The 20,389-nt window shown below is 40.8% G+C and overlaps 1 long non-coding RNA gene across 2 annotated transcripts in view; it reads right to left on the reverse strand.

The window, feature by feature from the left end:
- Nucleotides 1-2,127: 2,127 nt before the first annotated feature.
- The window catches only part of LOC132646378 (uncharacterized), a 29,131-nt gene continuing 10,869 nt past the window's right edge, over nucleotides 2,128-20,389 (reverse strand). Inside the window, exons 2-6 of one of the 2 annotated variants that reach the window (XR_009584606.1) lie at nucleotides 14,747-14,961; nucleotides 14,068-14,143; nucleotides 10,745-12,988; nucleotides 7,899-8,088; nucleotides 2,128-5,903 (exon numbers count right to left, since the gene is read on the reverse strand). This is a non-coding gene — a long non-coding RNA (uncharacterized LOC132646378). The remainder of the gene's footprint in view (nucleotides 5,904-7,898; nucleotides 8,089-10,744; nucleotides 12,989-14,067; nucleotides 14,144-14,746; nucleotides 14,962-20,389) is intronic. The other variant, XR_009584605.1, reaches the window with a different exon arrangement.

Below are 20,389 nucleotides of genomic sequence, written 5' to 3' on the forward strand. Positions count from 1 at the left end.
CAGGGCAGAATGACATAATCCTATAATCCCTACTGGGAGGTAGAAGCAGGAGGATCAGGAGTCAAGGTCACCCTTAGATACACAGAGATTTGGACACTTGAGGCTCTGAATAAAATACAAACTTTTAGTAGTCTTATTTCTTTCTTTCTTTCTTTCTTTCTGTCTGTCTGTCTGTCTTTCTTTCTTTCTTTCTTTCTTTCATTTATTTATTTATGTTTTTGAGACAGGGTTAATGTGTAACAGCACTGGCTGTCCTGGAACTCACTTTGTAGATCAGGCTGGCCTTGAACTCACAGAAATCCATCTGCCTCTGCCTCCCAAGTGCTGGGATCAGAGGCGTGATCCACCACCACCCAGCTTAATTTATTAATAAATCTGCATTCTTAAGAAAATCGCTGGAGGTTCATTTCCTTGCCTGAGGTCCCCCATCTGCTTTCCTCTCTTGTTTTGGAGCTTTAGAGATCAGCATGTGCACAGCCACCGGAACTCGTCGCCCCTAAAATCAAACCCAACAACTTGAACAAGTGGGAACTGAAATTAGGAAACTGGAAAGATGGGAGGGTTGAGGGGAGGAGTTATGTAATTGATTACCTAAAAATCAAAAATCTAGGAACAGTTTAAGATTTCTAAAAGACAAAGAGGTCATCAGTTGTGAGTGCTTATCACAAATCTTGTATTTTTGGTTGTGAGCCTAGCCTTTAATGGCTGAGCCATCTCTCCAGCCCAACAAGAACACCTTATCACTAATCTTAAAACGAGAAGAGAGTTTTAATTTTGGCTGTCACAACTTAAAGGCCATGGGTGTGTTTGATTGCCTTCCCCATCCATGGTTCAGAAAATGCACATACTTCAGGAGGTCCCTCTCATTGTGGTATAGCCTATGTGGGTGCCCTCCCCCCTCTCAGCAGATAATCCCATAAACAGGAAGTCAGCTTGTCAGCTGTGGCATGTCATCGCTCCCTTTCTGTATTCCCTTTCTTCTTGAACACAGGGACCTTACACTTTGCTGATTGCGTTCCACAATATTGGTCATAAGGGAAAGTTTTCAGCCCTCCCCCAGATCTCCAACTCCCTGCTAGTCCAAGTGCCTATATGACTTCTAAGTATCAGGGAATAATGTTGAGTTCCAGATGCCTGTCTCCACCCCATCTGTAATGCTGAGGTCCAATCAGGAGCTTGTAAGTGTTGAATAAATGCACCAAGATGGCATTTCCTGGATTCCAGACTCAGTGCTTCACAAATCATCTCTGAGTACCCCCCTTTCCCTCACCCAAAGAGCCTTCCTGTCTCTAACTTATTAAAGGAACTAGTAGATCCTACTTCAGACTTACAGAAATGTCGTCCTCTGACACCCTCCCGCCTCAGACCTGATTAGCTGTCCTCTTTCCCCTGAGGACTTTCCACTTCCAGTTTTATCTTACCGTCCTCAGAGGTGAGGAACTATCCTGAAGCATAGTTAAGACCGCTCACATCTAAAACCAACATATTTTTAAAGTCCCTTAGTGCCTACAAAAAAAAAAAAAAAAAAAGGAAAGGGAGAAAAAGGAAAAATGCAGAACCATCCCAAGTTTAAAGGGACCACTCAAATGTGGTCCCAGCCCATTACTGGGACCTCCTTGCCTATATGCACCCAACTGGTATAGCTTGCTTCTAAAACTACCTAGCTCTTTCCTTATTCCCAACCCCTTATCTGCAGGGAAGCAGCCCCATAAAATGCTGCTGGCCTTAGCCAAGTCCTTCCTTATTCTCCAAGCTGGCAATGACTGACCTCATCTTCATCTGAACTCCTACACCATTTGTTCCCGTTTCACTTCTTCGATCACCACAGTAAATACTGGGATATAGTCCTTTGTGTAACTGCTAATATCCACAGTTAGGTTATAAACATCATGAAGGCAAAGACTGTCATACATCTTCATTCCCCTACAACATCTTTCTCATATCAGCCTCCCAATGATATTAGAAACCAGGAAACAAGAAACTAGATTAAGGGAAAACGAAAACCTTGTTTTGTTCATAGACATGGGAGGGGGCTGCAAAAGACATTAAAAACGAGTTTAATCATCAATCCAGTCATTCAATTTATTTTCTGTCCTGCCCCTCAGTTGAAAATAAGCAAACCTTGATAAGAATGATAGTTAATGCCTCTATTCCCAGCTACTGAGGAGTCTTAAGCCTGAAGGAGGCTCACCTAAGTCGGACAGTAGCCTCAGCAATATAGCAAGATCTCACCTTGAAAATAAATTAGAATAAACACGTATAGACCCTGAGAAATGACTTGACTTAGCCAAGATCATAGAGCTAAAGTCAGGAAGAAGTCAAATTTGAATCTTCTGAATCAACTCAGTCAAAAGCTTGATTGCCTCCCACCCTTTTTCTATCTTTCTCTAAATAGTTATTTTTTTCTTATTGATAAAGGTTTTCTCAGTAAGGCAGTTTCACTCTTTTACATATTATTTAAGCTTAAAGCATTTGTGCCACATTCCTGGCCCCACATATAATTTTAGCAAAATTATACTTTTTTTTTTTTTTAACCAAAAGACCAAACAGAGACATCAGAGAAACATCTGGTCTGATTCATCAGGGCAACAGCAACATTTCTATTTATACATGAGCACAGCCCTATCTTTGTAGCTCTCAGCTGTTGCTCATTGCTCAGTATGTTCCCCTTTGCAACCTTGTCTGTCCCTCATCAAGATAGCATCCTGCATCCTGGCTTGTAAGTAGAACCTAATATAATAAAAGAAACACACATTCCTTAATTCCTGAAAGGGTTCAGGGTTTTAAAGGAACTATTTCTCTACTGTCTCAGTCTTTCTGTTCTAGAATATGGGATGGCAAGTCTCAAGTAGCTGCCACTCACTCATCCTTGGTGGGAAGATGGATGAAAACCGAAGCAGAACTGTCAGTTATGTATGGGAGCAGACTGGGTAAAGAAAGTAAATGCAGAAGTTGGGAAGCGGGAGCCTGGAAGCAACATTTGATAATGATTAAACATAGAAGCTACATGATCTTAGGTAGGAACCAGGACAAAAGGGAAGGAAGGAAGGAAGGGAGGGGTGGAGAAAAGGAAGGAAGGAAGAAAGCCAGAGTACCCTTTTGTCCAAAGCCCTAAGAGAAAGCCTGTGCTTGTAGCAACCACTGACACTGTTGTTTGGAAAAGCCATGGAACACACCAGAGACAAACAGCTTTCCACCAGTTACTTCTTCCTGGCAGAAACTCCTTCAAAATTATGACCTCACCTCAGCATTCAACTGGAGGAATTCAAAAGGAATAAAAACAGAGGGAACCACAATGGCCTCTGACATCAGGGTCTAATTAAAATCCCTTAAGATCTTAAGCACTGAAAATAATAAGGTGCCCGACTCCACCCTGTGTAATTTAAAAAATAAATTGCAAAGTGTTGGAAAAGCAACAAAGTTGTGATTTCCCCATCCCAGAGATGACAGCTACAGAATTTGCTCCAGAAACAGCAAATATAGAACTTAAATTTTTGTGGGTATTTTTTTTTTATGGTTCTGTATACATCTGTTGAATGATACATCTCTGCTTGGAATACAGAGTGACAACATCTATTAACTTACACAATGTAACGTCATATTTAGCAAATGAGCTTCCATGTTATTCTAGTAACTACAAACACCAAGTTATTTCAACCCTAACCAAACAAAGTGACTACATCTTTAGCTTTGAAATACTGATGGGTCTTCAGGAGAAATAAAAAAGAAAGAAAGAAAAGAAATTTAAGGAAAAATCAGAGCCCAGTAACCCTAAAGGAGAGTTTTAAAAATATGATTCCACTGTCTTTTTGGTACCTTGAGAAAAATATCATAATAATTGGCCAATATGTGTATTTTCTATTGACCTATTTTTCCTTCGTCTCTTGTAGGAAGGCATAAAGACACCAGTTATAAGCCTAGAAAGCTTTTGGTAGTTGTGGTCATTTGGTCTTTTGGTGACAAAAAGTCACCCTCAGCAACAAAAGACTGGGTTTTAGAAGAAAGTTGTCAGAAAATGACTTTGCAATTTGACTCTACTGAGATGGTGCAGCTGGATAGATAGAGTAGTCTAGGAAGCAACAGATAGCTAGAGCAGTTTGGAGTAGGTCACAGGGGAAAAGGTGGTACACTGATATTAGAAAGCTAATGTATTGACACCAGCTCCAAGAATGGTGCTGCTATAGGTTCAAGTTCAGCCAAATCCTTAGGGACCCCACCAATCCTTTAGCTCATTGATAATTCCCATCCTGTTTCCCCCAGTGAATATACCTCATTTATGTCCCTGTCCACTAGACCTACTCAGTTCTCATCTTTAACAAATGTTTCTACCTCCTACTTCTAGAAGAAAAATTCAGGTCACCAAGCCAGATCACCTTCAATATCCCTATACCTCTCCCATCTTTTGCTCCCTGGATCCTCCTGCTTCTCTCAAGTTTAAAACAATTCTTTTTCTTCACTTCGGCTTTCAATAATGGCTCCTCCTTTGAATTCATGTGTCTATCTCTTCCATCTTATCAAAACACTTTGGACCAGTGCAGTCCACACATGCTCGAAACTGTATCTGAAATGCACATAAAACACAAGCTGAATGGATGGATGCATGGATGCATGGATAGCTCCAAATAAAGCCAAATGCTATTTGGAGAATCTAGGTGGTAAACACATGGATATCTACAGTGTAATTCTTTTAACTTTGCTTTCTGTTTAAATTGTCATAATAGCTCTCCAAGATCAGGCCTAGCTCACTCACTGACATGGCCAAAAGCACCAAGAAGGTCTGGATCATTGTGGTGCCTCTCTCCAGAAAATGTGACAAAATATGAAATCAACCGGCACTTCAGGATCCTTGTCTCCTCTGTGGCAAGACCAAGATTATTATCATCTGCAGCTGTGGTTCCTTCATGAAAACAATGGCTGGTGGGTCCTGGATGTGCAAGACCACTTCTGCTGTCACAGTCAAGTCAACTATCAGAAGACTGAAGGAACTGAATTACCAGCAGAAGTGCTACCGTTCCAGCAGCCCTGGTCCACAATAAGTGAGTTAATTCACCTCACAAAATCATAATAAAAATTGTTGACTGAGTAAATCTTCCGAGCCAGTATCTTCCTGAAGCTACCATCAATCTCTCTCTTCTTTTTTCTCCCTGAACTTTTGAAAGGATGGTCTATATTCATTGTCTCCACTACCTCCTTACCTTTTGGTAACTCTTTTTCTTCAGATATTTAAAAAAAAAAAGAAAGAAAGAAAAGAAAAAGAAAGAAGGTGTTAAAATTACAGTTGAAATCCCCTTAATACTCCAACCAGTCCCTTTCTCTTCTGGCTACCAAGATATCATTGCTGGTCTAAAGCTGGTATGCATTTCTTCCACACACATATAAAACATATCCTGAAGGTCACCTCTCGTATGCAGTATTATATTCTCAAGATCTATCTGTGTTATGAGTGGACCTAGTCCACTCATTTTCACTGCTATATAATTTTTTATCATTGAAGAATCCACCACTCACTTACAGTCTACTACTGAGTTTCTACTTTCTATCACAAACAATAAAGAAGAAAGAATCATTAAGGCAGTTCTCATTATAGATTTACATTTTTAAATACATGTCTCAAATTCCAGGGGCGGGAAAACTGGCTCAGAGGTTAAGACCACTGGTTACCCTTTTCAAAGGTCCTGAGTTCAACTCCCAGCAACCACATGGTGGCTCATAGCCATCTATACTGACATGGAATGTATGTGTAGATAGAGCATTCATATACATAAAAATAAATGACAAATTAACATTTAAAAATCGAATTGCCATATTGAACAGTTTCATGTCTTCAACGCCACAAAATACTGGTGGGTTTCTTTCCAGTGTAGATCTCGCAGGTTACAGGAGGTAAATTTCTTCTTCACATCCTGCAAATATTCAACAGTACCAGTTTTTTCCCCAATGTTTTAAAATTCTCAAGAATAAACACAAAAAGCAAGCCAACTTAAAAATTTACACTTTAGGGCTGGAGAGATGGCTCAGAGGTTAAGAGCACTGGCTGTTCTTCCAGAGGACCCGAGTTCAATTCCCAGCACCCACATGGTGGCTTTCAACCATCTGTAATGTAATCTGATTCCTTCTTCTGCTGTGCATGAAAACAGTGTCCATATACATAAAATAAATAAAGTAAAAAAAGAAAAAAAAAGCCAATTTAATAAAAAAAATTTACACTTTAAATTTTGATATGCTATTGTCAATTTAATATTTACTTGTCGGATTTTTACTTGCTGATTTTTCCAACTGCAAATTTTCTCTTGTTCTGTGATTTATAAGTTTCCCCTATATACTAAGTGTGGCCTAATCTGTTGGTTTCTAAATTTTTATTAGGAGGTAATAAATGTACAAAATAATATATTTCAGCCGGGCATAGTAGTGCACACCTTTAATCCCAGCACTCTGGCAGAGGCAGGAGGATCTCTGTGAGTTTGAGGCCAGCCTGATCTACAAAGTGAGTCCAGGATAGCCAAAGCTACACAGAGGAACCCTGTCTCAAAAAAAAAATAATCATCATATTAGTAATAATAATTATGTATTTCATATTTTTATGCATGTATATAATATTTTGATCACTACCCTTAAACTTTTCTTGTCTCCTCTACTTTTTACTGCTATTCATTTCTTCTTCCAAATAGTACCCTGTCCTCTTTCATGTCTCTAAAAAGAAAGTTTATATTCTGAATATAATGATCTCCAGTTCTATTAGTTTTCTTTCATAACAATTTTGTTCTTTTTGGCTAAATACTGTGTGTGTGTGTGTGTGTGTGTGTGTGTGTGTGTGTCTAATGTGGTCTGTGTTTGTGTTTCATACACTTTTCTGCTTATGGCCACCTAGGCTAGTTCTATATCTAGATATTGTAAACAATGTAGCAATCATCACGATATGTCAAATATCTCTGTTGGATGCTAGCTTAGATTCCAATAGCCGAGCTAACTTCCATTCCCACTAAAATGTATAACACACACACACTCACTCACTCACACTCATCAGCATCTATTATTGTTTTCTTTTTGAAATTTTAAATTTTACATTTATTTTTGTGAGATAGAAGTATGGGCATGCTGTGGTCCTAAAATACCCTGAGAAAACAATTTGTAGAATTTCTCTGCTTCTCCCTTGTGTATATTGCTAGTGGCAAGTGCCTTTACCTCTTTACTTGCTTTTCTTTTTGGTTTGGTTTTTTGAGACAGGGTTTCTCTGTAGCCCTGGCTGTCCTGTCTGTCTACTTTGTAGATCAGGCTGGTCTCAGACTCAGAGATCTGCCTGCCTCTGCATCAGGATTGCTGGGATTAAAGGCATGAATCACTGCTGTCCGGTTCTATTGTTTTCTTAATGATAGCTATTTTGACTGGGGTGAGGTGGAAACTCTCAATGCAATTTTTATATTCATTCCCCTAAATATGTTGAACGTTTACTTATTTGGTTCTTTTGAGACGTGTCTGTTGAGGTTATTTCTTTTTTCTTTTCTTTTTTTTTTTTTTTTTAGATTTATTTATTTAATTTATGTGTATAAACACTCTGTTTTCATGCATACCAGAAGAGGAAATCGGATTCCATTGCAGATGGTTGTGAGCCACCATGTGGTTGCTGGGAATTGAACTCAGGACCTCTGGAAGAGCAGACAGTGCTCTTAACCGCTGACCCATCTCTCCAGCCCTTGAGGTTATTTCTTAAGCTAAGTTTTTCTTCTTTAATTTGCTTCAGTTTATTGAATGCAAATATCTTTTTCTTGGCCTTTTAGATTATGGTCATTTAAACAGAAACTTCAACTTTAATTCATTCTTTTTATGTTCTAAGTTTCTATGTCTTAAAAAAAGGTTTTGTACTCCAAAGTCATATAAACACACATATTCTCTCCACTTACCTTCTGCAAGCATTATTCTGCTTTTCACTTTCAAGTCTTCAATTCACCTGACGTCCAAGTCATGATGGTTAAACTTATCAGCGTGACAAGGTTGATAGTCAGCGAGGAGACAACCCTTCAGGCATGTGTGTGAGGGTGTTTTCAGAAAGGTTAAGCTGGGGTGCCTACCCTGAGTACGGGCGGTATCATCCTGTGGGATAAAAATCCAGACTGAATTAAAAAAAAAAAAAAAAAAAGGAACAAGCCGAGAAGCCAACAGAGAGTCAGCACTCATCTTTCTGCTTCTTGGAGACAGAAGCAGTGTCACCAGCTGACAGCACAGCTCCCATTGCAGCTGTGCCCTCCCTGCCACGGACTGGACCTTCAGACTGTGAGCCAAAGCAAGCCTTCCTTTCCTTACGTTGCTTTTTGTCAGGTATTTACCCACAGCAAAAAAGAAAAGTAGCCAATGCTCATCTATGAGAGATTAGAATCTCATCTTCCCCTAGACAAACAGCTGAGCTAGAACCCTTTGTAGCATATCCTACCTTCCCCCAACTTCCTTGCATGCTCTTCCACATACCAACGTCTTGTCTGCACCATTCATCAAAAACATTTACCCTGTATGTTTTGATGCCAAAGTGCTTCAATTCTGCCTTAACTCCTTTTCAAATTTGTTTTAAAGCGCATCTATAAGCACTTTAAAATCAACTGGACCAACTCTGCAAACCACCTTGTTGCAATTCTATTTATAAATGTTTAAATTTATACTTTAACTATGGAAGATTACCTCCTTTTTAATATTCTCTATTCAAAGTTATAGTACATATTTTCTTTAAATTCACTGTGTGTGTATGTCTGTGTGTCTGTGTGTGTTTAACTTTTTTGCTAAATTTGTTTCTAGGTACATTATTGCTTTTGTTAAAACTAGATAATGTTATTGTATTTTCAATTCAATTATTACAGTTGTGCTGAAAATAGTGATTTTTGAATATTGATTTCGGGCCCAACAACCTTGAAAAACTCTTATAAACATAAAATATCAAAGGATTGTCTCAAATATACTATATAGAGAAAATTACATTGTTTGCATGTAATGTGTATTTCTGTTCTGAGTTTCAATGCCTGTATGTTTTGTTTTTTTGTATTACTGCATTGGTCCAGAGCTATGTTGAAGAATTATATCTATATCTTGTTTCTGACTTTGAGCAGAGAATATTTCTTATTTTGTAATAATTGGTGTAGGCTTTTAGATATATTCATAATGGTCCATAATATTTTTAATTTTCTAAGAAACATAGTTTAAAGTCAAAAGTTGAGTGTTAAATATTACTGAGGTTTTTTTCTTGTATTTGTTGAGATAATCACTTTAACTTAATCTCAGTGAATAGCATTAATTTCAAAATTAAATTATCATTCACTTCTGGAATGAAATCCTCCTTAATTATATTGTATTTTCAATGAGTAATTCTTTTAGCCTTTATGTCTCTATATTTGCATGTGTGACTGGTCAATAATTTTTGCCTTCAGGCACAGCCCTAACTTTGTTTGGATATCCTTCCTAGGAGTCAAGGGAGTTGCCTCCAGCTGTCAAAATGATACTTAAGTAGATACATTTAAAGTCTTTTCAGCTCCACAGTACCACGCCCTACATTACATTTAGCATAACTGATCACCTCCTTAAAATTTATTCTTGAAGCTTGTTCTGACTAGCCTTATGTCAACTTGACACACAAACTAAAGTTATCTGAAAAGAGGGAACCAGTAAATGCCTGTTAGACCCAGCTGTAAGTAACTGATGGAGGAGGACCCAGCCCATTGTGGATGGTGCCATCCCTGGGCTGGTGGTCCTGGGTTCTACAAGACAAGCAGGCTGAGCAAGCCAGGGGGAGAAAGCCAGTAAGCAGCACCCCTCCATGGCCTCTGCATCAGCTCCTGCCTCCAGGGTCCTGTCCTGTGTGAGTTCCTGCCTGACTCCCTTCAATGGTGAACACCGCTGTAAAAGAGTAAGCCAAATAAACCCTTTCCTCCGCAACTTGCTTTTTGGTCATGGTGTTTCATCACAGCAATAGAAACCGTAACCAAAACAAAGCTAGAAAAGATGGGTACCTGTTACCACAGGTAGAGGAGCTAATGCAAAAAGGTTGCTTAAAGACAACAAAGTTTGAAGACAACCTGGACAACATGGGAGATCTTATCACCATCTCCCTCTCTCTCTTTTAAGGTATTCTTTATTTTAATGATACCATATACTGATCTGTAGTGAGAATTCTGAAATTTGGGTTTATTTAAAAACACAGAAATATTATAAGAATACGTTTTCATTTTAATCCCAGGTACAGGGATATGGGACTGCTTCGGACTGTCCACAAGAGCTGACTATAGGGCTGGCCTTGTGCTCTAACAGGGGCATGGTTTTGCCAGCTGCAGATGGTTTCTGCAATTTGGAAGTCTGGTAACTTTTCAGAGGGTATATAAGTGCAAGGGCCCTGAAAGGTGTGATTGGTGGTTGTTCAGGGGGGGATGGTTGTGAATTGTTAGTACTCAAAGAAGAAACAAAAGGAAAGAAATAAGATTCAGGGATCTCTCTCTCTTTCTTTCTTTCTCTCTCCTCTCTCCTCTGTCCTTGTTTCTCACTTGTGTAGTGTTAGGGGATGAAACCAGGGTGAGGGAGTGGGAGGGATAAAGGGTGAGACAAAGAAGAACCCACAAAATAGCAAAGACCAACTACACTCATCATCCTTCCATATAGCTCTAGCTTCCCTGTGGTCTGACCTTCACCCTGGAGTCTGCATTGAACACCACTCTTCTCACCTTAGAAATGTTCCTCCAGTGTTTCAAGGTTCCCTTGGTATTTCAAATCATACCTGTATGGAGGTGAACTCCAGTGCTCTGCTTCCAGTCTGCATCTCTTCTCTCTGTTCTTTCATTCTGGCTCATCTAAAGGCAATGGGGACTCAAGAACTTTAGAGCAGACTTCATCATTTTCTCCACTGAACACACCTTCCTCCTGTAAACATAATCTTAACTCATGATCCTGTTACCCATACATGTCGTCCGGGAAGGAACTCTTTGGTAGTATTCATCATCCCTGTCTGTTGCCAGTAACTTATTTGCTCCTGCCTCTGCTCTTCACTATCCGTGCCTCAGTTAAGACTTAAGTCAGCTTTCACGTGGACTAGAACAATGAGCTAACAAATTTCCTGTTTTTCTACATGAAATGTGGATGCAGCTAGAACCTGCTAGTAAGTGTTCTTCTTTAGACACTGAAGCAATTTATTTAAAACTCTGATCTTGCCATGCTCCTTTATGTCCCCAAACCCCTTTCACACCTCCATATTGCAGGCAAGATGGTGAATGCCTTTAATATTAGACTGAGTCTGCTATCATCTAGCCTAGACATTTTTCCTACTCTTATTTATAGCTAAGCCTTGTCTCTAACAACTCAAGCCTGCTGGTGTCCCCTATACAATTTGCCTTTTTTCTTTCCATGCCTTTGTATAGAAATCGGTTCCTTCCAGGTTCACTTCCTCCTCCTGCCTCCAACCCAGTTCCAGGTTGCCTCCTTCTCTCTGCTTAACTCTTCACATCCTTTAAGATCTGACTCACCTGTTAGCATAGTAAAAAACTGACCCACTTCTAAGGACTTCACTAAGTGCTTCTCTTTTATGATCTCATAAAGCCATGATTATTTTTATAGTTTGCACTTACTGTATTGCACTGTTAATTGTTTATGTATCCCCACTGAACTGTAACTCAGCAGAAGGAGAAATCGAGTTTATTCATGCTTAAATTTCTAGAACCTAAGTCCTGAAGTGGGTAACCAAATCTTGATGATCCAAGTTCTATCTCAGGGTAAGACCCGGTGGAAAGAGAGACTCCTGCAAGTTGTCCTCTGAGCTCCACACGTGTGCGATGGTATGCACATATACCTACACACACAAACAGAAAATAAGCTAAAGTGTACTTTTTAAAATGCCAAAACAGTGACCTATTAGTATGGGTTGCATATTAGTAACTTCTTATGACCAAGGCAACTTATAGTAGAGGTTTATTTGACTTACAGTTCCAGAGGGATGAGAGTCCATTAAAAGAAAATCATGGCAGCAAGTAACAGGTATGGAGGCTGGAGCAAAAAGCTGAGAAGGCCTCATCTCAAGCATATAGCAGAGAGAAAAAATTGGGACTAGCCTGTGGCTTTGAAAGCTCAAGGCTCACCCCCAGTACCACCTCCCTCCAGCAAGGCCACTCCTCCTGAGCCTATGCAAACAGTTCCACTAACTTGGGGGTCAAATATTCAAACATCTGAGCCTACGGGGGAGATGCACACTCAAACCACCATAGGGAGCAAAGTCTAGGGTGAGAATGCAGAATCACATGGGAAAACAGAAAGCAAGGTACAATGTGGATAGGAGAGGATCAAAATGGGAACACTATCATAGTCAATTTGTGGCACTATAATGAAGTACTGTGCACTGGATGACTTATAAACAACAGAAATCGATCTCTCACAAGTCTGGAAGCCGGAAGTCCTAAAGGAAGATGTCGGCATGTTTAGGTTCTGGTCAGGCTGGGACTCTGCTCCTGGTTACTAACTGATATGTGTTTTTGTATCTGCACACAGCAAAAGGATCCCTCGAGTCCTTTTTACAGGGCCATTAATGCCATTTGTGGGGTCTCCACTTTCACGGCCCGCTTACTTCCCTCACACTGATCCCCGCTGCACATAGGGGATTAGAGTTTAACCTGTGGATAACATGTCATCCCACAAGCCATCCTTACCTAGAGTTTTCAGTTTTCAACAGTGCTCAGCAATCTGTAGAGTATGCTGTTAGAGGATTATCATGCAAATGAGCTCGTCTAGAAAAACTCATTGCCTGTCCTAGAGGAAAGCCAGTGCTCGCCCCAGACGCCAGGCAGCGCTTCTGTTGCCCATTCTCACGGCAGCCTCAGGATTTGAGTTTCCGCCTCTGCTGAGTTCCCGCTTCTCACTCTGTGTCTTGCAGCTGTTCCTTTATCTTCTTTTGGCGCTGACCCAAGGTTGGGTTACGGCCCCTCCTCGATTTCCCACCCCAAATGCTTGAGAGGCAGCTGTGTGTGGTAGGCACTTCCTGGAAATTCAAAGATAGTGTTTGCCATTCAGCGGAGGTGGAGGCCCTAGGGCAAATATACAGGGCTCTTCAACATGATTTCCTTGTTCTATTTCCACTAAGCTAAGTGTCAGTCTCCTGTCATTTTGCTCAGCCTCCTCTCCCACACTTCCTTGCCTGTCTTCTACCCAGATGGTCCAATCATGTCTTAAGTTGAATGATTTCGTGGTCTTTGCATTATTTCTTTCCTAGATACTGATCATTTCAATCAACACAATTATTTCGTCTCAACTAAAGCGTTTGTTTTATAATAAAGTTGTAGACAAAAGAACATCTTTAGCTTTGATGACCAGTCCCTGAACGAGATGGACAGTCAACTACAGCATTCAGGTTGAAACAACCTAAGTAGTCACTTGGATACGATGATGTCAGAGCAAATTCTCAAAACATTCCCAAGCCGTTGCCTCCTGGTTTATATCCATAGGTGCGGTCACTGTGAATGGAGCATTCTTAAATAACAGCATATGCTAATAGCTTGGAGACTGCTAGGCTCCCTAACGGAGTTGTTCTTGTAAAAGCCTGAATTCATTCTCTGGCAAATATTTGTCAAGAGCTGACTTTAAGTCAGGTACCACAAGAACTCCTGGAGACTACATGGAGAAGAGAGCTCTTGCTCTTGTGGATGGCATGTTGTGACAGGGAACACAATTGATAAGAACAAAAGAGACCGTTACACACGGCAGTGATTTCCATGAAGAAACTCAGCATAACGAGCTGATAGAGATAAGAGCTGGGATAGAGGCTGTGCTCTACAGACTTCTTTAAGATCCTCTCTGACCCCTGAGCTCTTATGTAAAGTTATGCTTAAAGAGGACCCAGGACTGAGAAGCAAAGTACCCCAACATTTAAAGGTCGGACAGAGAAATGGAAGACTTAAAAAGGACTGGGGTGGAGCAGCCAGGGAGGCAGGATAAAGCCAAGAAATTATGGTACCTCAAAAATCAAGACAGTATCACTCAGCCCTTAAGTTAGGGCCAGAAATCCATGTCCACTAGATGTCACATACTCAGTGCAAGATTCTCCCCAATCTCTATGCTTACCAAGCTGGAGGGGCAGAGATAAAACGGTTTCCTTGCAACAGAAATTTCAGGGAAGATTTTCAGGCCAGCTGGGTATCTGCTAAAACATCAGATCAAGGCATTTAGCATGTGTTATGGTTCTTCCAGGCTTGTGACTAAACACGAAGCTGGAGGCAGTGAGCACGCGGCTCTGGGCTGCCTCAATGCTGGCGTACGTTTTTGTTGGCTGGTTCTGAGTAGATAATTCCAAAAGAGCTTTGTGATGAGAACAAAGTGTAAAAGCGTGATTATAAAATTAAGAATGGGAGTTTCACAATTCCTACGCTAAAAGCAGGATTATCTCTGTAAATTCGTACCTAGTTTTCAATTTCCTAATGTGTTATTAGTATGATGCGTGTATATGCCTCCTGGGGGGGGGTCTGTTTGCATGTGTGGAGGTCAGAGACAGCTTTGTGGAGTCAGATCTCTCCTTCTCCCTTCATAATGGTTCTGGGAGTGCAACTTGGGATGCCAGCCTTATACAGCAAATGCCTTTATCTCTTGAGCCAATTTGCCAATCCTTAATTTTTTTTTTTTATTATGGGAGGTGTTGGTTATTAGGAGTAAGGAATGATGCCTTTGTCACACAGCACCTGGTGAGTGAGTGGACCAGCTGAAAGCAGAAGATGAAAAGAAATGCAGCGTTCGATTCTTACCGTACCATAGACAGCAGCGATATTCTAGAGTGCAGTCGCTTGATGACAGAGTCTGTACCAATGGATGATACAGCCATTTTGATGCATGCTGTTTTGTCGTAGTCTGTTTTGCTGACACACTGCTTTGATATAGTCATTTAGATGCCAGAAACATCTTCATGGGGCTGCCTTGATGTGGCTCTCTTGATATGGGAACATTTTGACTCTGCCTAAAAACAAACTAATAAACTTTTCACTTACAAAAAAAAAAGTTTCAAATAACATGCATGACAGATCTTCCCACCCACTTCCTGAGCCCCCATCTCCTCCTGGTAGATAAGTCTAGGAGATAATTCTATAATTATCTTCTCCTGTAATGGAAGCCAGGCTGCAAGAGTAGACAGACAGTGTCATCACTGAAAATATCCCCAACAAGAAGAGAAGATGCTGGAAGGGTAGACTCAGCTTATTAACACAACTTCAGGGGAGAAAGACGATTCTAAGAAAGAAAGGAAGAAAGAAAGAAAGAAAGAAAGAAAGAAAGGAAGGAAGGAAGGAAGGAAGGAAGGAAGAAAGACAGAAAGAGAGAAAGAAAGAAAGAAACCTGACTATGCTTGAATCATCCAGAATCAGCCTCTTGAAGAATCATTGAAATACACAGTCACACCAGGAGCCCTGCTGTGGCTCACAACTTGTCGACCTCTGCAGATCTTGAAACAGCTGTGTGTGATCAGACATTTCTACCACAGGGTGTGGTGATTTGTATGAGACTGTCTCCCATGGGCTCAGATAATGGAAATTCAGTCCCTAGTTGGTAGCGGTCTTTGGGTAGGTTTAGGAAATGTGGCCTTACTGGAGAAATTATGTCACAGGGGCCAGATTTTGAGGTTTCCAAGCTACATGCCATTCCCAGTATGCCCTCTGCTTCCTGTTTGTTGCTTAAGATGTAAGCTGTCACCTTGCTCCTCCCCCAAGCCTGCCAGTTTCCCTCTGGAGCCATAAGCTCAGATAAACCCTTCCTTCTCTAAGTTGCCTTAGTCATGCTGTTTTATCACAGCAATAGAAAAGTAACTAATGGGCTGGAGAGATAGCTCAGAGGTTAAGAGCACTGAATGTTCTTTCCAAAGGTCCTGAGTTCAAGTCCCAGCAACTACATGGTGGCTCAAAACCATGTATAATGAGATCTGGTACTCTCTGGCATGCAGGCAGAAAACTGTATAAATAATAAATAAATCTTTACAAAAAAAATAACTAATACACAGGACATGGACCTTTGAATGAAGAACAGTGCCAATGAGCACAAACATTAAGAGAGTCACAGTGGGGCTGGAGAGATGGCTCAGAGGTTAAGAACATTGGCTGTTCTTCCTAAAGGTCCCGAATTCAATTCCCAGAAACCACATGGTGACTCATAACCATCTGTAGTAAGATCTGGTGCGCAGGTACACATGCAGGCAGAATGCTGTATAAATAATAAATAAATAAATATTTAAAAAGAGAGAGAGAGAGAGAGTCACAGTACTGCTCACCCACCCAAGATGTAGTCACCCCAGGCTGCCAAGTGACAGGTGTAGACATGGAGAAATTAACTGGCTGGGGCTTGGGAGTTATTGCTTTTGTTTTGTTTTTTGTGAGAGGGTTTCTCTGTGAAGCCTTAGCTGTCCTGGACTCACTTTGTAGATCAGGCTGGCCTCGAATTCACAAAGATCTGCATGCTTTTCTGCCTCCCTGAGTGCTGGGATAACAGGCATGTGCCACTACACCCAGCTCTGGCTGAGTTTTTCAATTGCTCTATGGTTGATATTTCGTCATTCAGATGTGACTAGAGCAAGGATAATGAATTGTTTGGTTTTTTTGTCCCACTGGTATTATCAGGGATTTAAGTGTTTTATCTTGTTGCTCCCCATGGTTGAATAAACTTACTTTCTTCATAGAAAGTCCTTCTCCTCTCTAACAGTTCTCTAAGCAACAATGAGCTCAAATACCCTGGGAAGCCAGATTAAATCATTCATATGATTAATGCTATAATTTATTTACACCTACACATTCATATTTATACTCATAAAATAAAATATTAAACATTTTATTTACAAATATACCTATTTATGCCACTATTATTTTGTTAAAGGTTTGGAATATCATTTAATTTTAATACACTTATACAAAGTATTATATAACACAATATAAAAGTCTATACAATTCACATGACTTGTCTCCTGGAAATATCAATTTTTCCTCTTCCCAGAATAATCTACTTCATTTTCCACTGAAAAGTCTTTTTATAAAGTTTTAATCTCCCCCTCTTCTGATTTTAATTTGGTCAGTAAAAAAAGACAAAGCGCCAATCACTGAGCATCACCACTTTGCTAGGCACTGCAGGGAACAGAAAACACAAATTAGAAATGGCTCTTGCCCCTTAAGAAATACATCCATGGAGATTGACTTGGCTGCTGAGAAAATGCAGAAATGATAAATAAGTAACAGGGATATTACCACAAATTTCACCAAGTGTTTTAACATTATCTGATAGGACAATGGCCACGGCTTAGTGGTAGGTTAAATCATGTGCCCAGCACCCACAAGATCCTGGGTTCAACCAGACCATCGAATGAAAACAAAAACAAAACTGGCCTGGAGAGATGGCTTAGCAGGTCAAGGGCACTTGCTGGCAAGCCTGACAACCTGAGTTCTATCTCTAGGACCCACATGGCAGGAGAGAATGACACCTTCGAGCTGTCCTTAGCCCTCCACACCATACACACACATGCCCCTGTTAAATAAACAAACGTGATTAATTAAGAACTTATTAAATTAAACCCAAACTTAGAACATGCTGGTCCTGAAAGCATGTGTCTGTAGTCCCAGTGCCCAGGAGTATCTAGGCCAGTCTGGATTATACAAGAAGACTAAAGCAAACAAACAAACAAACCAACAGACAAGCAAACAAGCCAGCCTGGACTACACAAGGAGATGCTATCTCAAACAACAACAAAAAAAAAAAGCAAAGCAAAACAAAATAGATTTGCTTGAATGGAGCCCAGTGGTTGAGCATTTGTTCTACCATTCTCGAAGCCCTAAATTCAATCCTCAACGCCTCAGGAAGAAATAAGAATCATGCGGTAGATAGCAGGTGCCATAAGCCTGCGTGATCAATAGTTAGTTAACTCAACAGTAACTGAGGCATTAAGCCCTATTAGAAAGAGGAAAGGGAAAATGACATTTAACCGTGCGTAGCCTTCTCAGAATAAGCACTGTGCTAAATGTTTCACTGGGCTTTATCTCATTCAATCCTCCCCACAGACCCACTGATAATGGAAGACAGCCTCTTGGAACACTGGGCCCTTGTCCAAGGTCATTCAGCTCAGATTTGGTGTGGAGTCTAAATTCAATTCCAGCAGAAGCCAGTCTGTCTAGTTCCCCTCAAAGAAGGCAGTGGGATGGGCTACAACTCAGGTACACAGGTAACTCGTGTTGGAAAGAATGACTTTAGTTTCCTAGGACTTTCCAAAGAGAAGACAAAACAAATGGTCATAGCCAACCTTGACCCATCACTGAGTAACACAACGGCTTGCGTGTCACAGTGTTTGGTTAAGCCTGTCAGGTTGTTAATGTCACAAAAATGGGCTAACCATAATGGTTCGCTCTCAAAATGACTTTGTCTAATCTTTTAGGTCTTGAATCTAGAAAGGTACTTTTTCTTTAAAATAGAAAAATTAATAATCAGAACATTTATTGCACTTTGACGGGATCTGTCTAAATACATATGCTCTACATTCATGTAAGATGAGAGTGTGTTCTGGGGTTAAACTCAAGCCATCAGGTTTAATGTCAAGCAGCCTTTCCTGCTGAGCCATCTCACCAGCCCAAAATCATGGATTTAGAGCCATGATGAAAGAGTTCAATTATTTGTTTCCCCTTGTCTTCTTCTCCTCCCTTTTTCTTTTTTTTTTTTTATTTCCTCTCTCTCCCAGATCATCCATGTGGTGGCATGCACAGGTTCTGTGTATTCCTTTAGAGAGGTCCATGTGGGAAGAAACTGAGGCTGTCGCTGGTAGCCATGCAAGCCAGCCTGGAAGCAGCAGCTTCAGCCCTGACGTCTGCAGATGTCTGGGATCAGCCCTTGGTTTGCTTTCAGTCTATCAGAGACCCAGAGCTAAAGCCTCCCGTTTAAGCGACTCTCAGACTCTGACCTCCTAAATGCAGGAGCATGGTATTTGTTTTAACTGCGAAGCTGTGGAGTGAGTTCTTCCTGAGAAATAAGTAACTAGCAGTGTCTTCTCTGATAAACTATTCCTTATCCTGCAAGCTTAGTTCTGATGAGTCTGGACGTCATTCCAGTGACTCCACCTCTTACACACACACACACACACACACACACACACACCCTGACCTCCACCCCTTACCTTCTTTCTTTTTCTCTCTTTTTTTTTAAATAAATAATCTATTGTCCCAAAGAGAATCCCTCTCTTGCTCTTAGCTTCAGGTCTAGTGCCTGGCTAAATCACTGCGGGTGAGGGGCTTTTCTCACTAGGATGACTTCTTAGACATACATAGCCTTTTGTCTCACTCGTCCCACTGAGCCCCTCTGCTCGGTTCCTTTTCTCTCCTTTACCCCAATTTCTCTTCCAGGAGTAGATGACAAGGAATATATTGAGGTTAGTTAGCTAATAGCCCATTTCCTATATCCCAGGTACTAGGGAGGCTGAGGCAGGATGGCTTGAACTTAGGAGTCAAGGCAGCACTGTAAGATTTAGTCTCAAAAAAAAAAGTTAATATTAAAAGATATCATTCTACCAAATATACCATTTCTAAGAAGGTATTCTTCACAGACAAGAGCTTCTCTTACCTCAGATGGTCCATCTGCTAGATGGACCAACCAGGACCAAACCCCACATTTGGCTAGCTACAGAGTCTGTGCTTCTTTTTGGCAGATTTACCTTTTCATGCTTTTTCTGACAGTTACACTGATGGAAAAGTAGAACATATTGTAGAGCTGTGTAGACTGCGCATCCACTGTAAACACAGTGCTTACAGTGGATTATCAATGAATATTAATTCTAAGAAATATTATTTCTCTACTCAGTCAAGTAGCTAATATGTGTGTGTATACATCTCCCCCATCCCCTGATGTCTTTGTGGAATAGAATAAGGTACTTCCCAGGCAAGCTTCTGGGTTTCAGTAGGAGGTTTGGCTGAAAGCATTTGCCACCATGGGGGATGTTCTCTGACTTTCCTCCAGTGCCTGCTGGGACTCTGTAGCATGTTCCTGATTCCATTCTCCACAGCAGCTATGCTGTGTTCTCCACTCTGCTAATCTTCGAACACCCTTGTCTCCCACCCACACGGTCACTTCCTCTTCACTCTTAGCAAATGACTCAACATCCCCTGGCAGGGAAAGCACTAGCTACCCTATGGTAAGTACCTCAACTTCCCAGACTTTCCAGCACACAATGGGAACGTTCCTCTTTGCTACAGCTGCAGCTGGGCCAGTCCTTTGAATCTCCAATTCTTCCAGTTAATTCATTCATTCATTCATTCATTCATTCATTCATTCATTCATTCGAGTTTTCTGAGTCTGTGTTTCTCTGTGTAGTGCTGGCTGTCCTGGAACTCACTCTACCAGGCTAGTCTCGAACTCACAGAGATCCTCCTGCTTCTGCCTCCCAAGT

The sequence above is a fragment of the Meriones unguiculatus genome, chromosome 11 (genome assembly GCF_030254825.1).
Source record: "Meriones unguiculatus strain TT.TT164.6M chromosome 11, Bangor_MerUng_6.1, whole genome shotgun sequence".
Lineage (NCBI taxonomy): Eukaryota > Metazoa > Chordata > Mammalia > Rodentia > Muridae > Meriones > Meriones unguiculatus.